General features: G+C 54.2%; 2 non-coding genes across 2 annotated transcripts; one reads left to right on the top strand and one right to left on the bottom strand.

Moving 5' to 3' along the window:
- The first annotated feature begins 292 nt into the window (after positions 1–292).
- On the top strand, positions 293–388 carry TRNAY-GUA. Its single transcript has 2 exons — positions 293–329; positions 353–388. It is a non-coding gene; the product is annotated as a tRNA-Tyr (tRNA).
- A 972-nt stretch (positions 389–1,360) lies between these two features.
- Positions 1,361–1,433, bottom strand: TRNAR-ACG. Its single transcript has one exon. It is a non-coding gene; the product is annotated as a tRNA-Arg (tRNA).
- Between the last annotated feature and the right edge of the window lies 1 nt (position 1,434).

Raw genomic sequence — 1,434 nt, forward strand, 5'->3', positions numbered from 1 at the left:
TGGGGCTGGGCTGAATTGCCTTCCCCTGCCCGACCATAGCCCTGGGGAGGGAAACTGAGTGATGGGGCTCAGTTCCCTACTCCAGCCCAATTGCAGCGCTGGGGTGGGGAATTGAGCTGGGGTTCAGCTCCCTTCCCCTGTGCTACGATTGGCTTCTCATGGCCCAAATGGCCGGCTTAGCTATCATTCTGCTTTGTGATCAGCAGCTTTGCTAGGCCACAGGTAAAGCCTTTGTATTCAGCTGCAAATCCAGTGCTCCCTACTCATCCAAAGTATTGCTCTGACAACAGTCCCTTTGATAGCTTAGCTGGTAGAGCGGAGGACTGTAGAGGTGTAGCCTAGGCCTATGGAGATCCTTAGGTCGCTGGTTCGATTCTGGCTCGAAGGAGATGTGGTTTTACCTCATCCTCATCAATAAATCAAGTGACTGTTGCATTGATGCCTGCACAGATGGATGGGTAATTAATTGGCTGACGGGGTGCACTCAACCTGGCGAGTTGTGAGCAGTGGGGTACTGGAGGCCTCATCCCTTGGGCTGGCACTGTTTAACATATACATCAGGGACTTGGACGAGGGAGTGGAAAGCATGCTGTCCAAGTCTGCTAATGAGAATAGGTTTAGGTTAGAGATCCTCAGGTCACCTGGAGAGGGATAAGAGGGCCAGCGCAGCAGCCTCGGAGGAGACCTGTGAGGGACCACAAGGAAGGAGCTTCAAAGAGCTTCCAAGATCTGGGCCAGCGGGGTGGGAGCAGTTGCCCCTGAAGGGCCTGAAGGAGTGGGACCTGCAAGCAGCAGCTGGACCCTCTGTGCCTCCTAGGAGGGCTGTTTTGCTGCATGTGGGGTGTGGTGCAGCTGAGCAAGCAAGGGCAAGCAGCAGGCGCAAGAGAGCTCTTGGCTCAGAAGAAAAAAAACAAAAGCCAGGTAGGAATCAAACCTGAAAACTTCTAACTTGAAATCAGGCATGTTAGCCATTGCACCACCAGCCTGCAATCACCAAGTGCTCTGAGCTGGGGGTAAAGGGTGAGCCTGTTTCCTGGTGCTCTGTCCAGAGTCCTGTGCCCCATTCTCCTCCTGGCAGCTCATGCAGATGCAGGCAAGTGAGTGTGGAGCTCTCCAGCAGGCTTTTTGGCCTCCGTTCTGCTTGGGCAATGCAGCATGGCCTGGCATAAAACAAGGCCCACTTCTTAACCTGCATGAGGCTTCCTGGTCCAAAGGAACTGGTGTCAGGGCTGAAACATGAAGGAGCATGTGCATAGAGGCTTGCCAGGCCAATGCAGCATGCCACCCAGGCTGGGGCTGGTGCCACCTTCATATCAGTGGTGCTCATGCCCTCTGGCTCGGAAAAAAAAGAAAGTCACCACGAGCCAGGAAGGAGTCGAACCTACAATCTTCTGATCCGTAGTCAGATGCGTTATCCATTGCGCCACTGGCCCA

The sequence above is a fragment of the Alligator sinensis genome, unplaced genomic scaffold (assembly GCF_000455745.1).
Source record: "Alligator sinensis unplaced genomic scaffold, ASM45574v1 scaffold2024_1, whole genome shotgun sequence".
NCBI lineage: Eukaryota > Metazoa > Chordata > Crocodylia > Alligatoridae > Alligator > Alligator sinensis.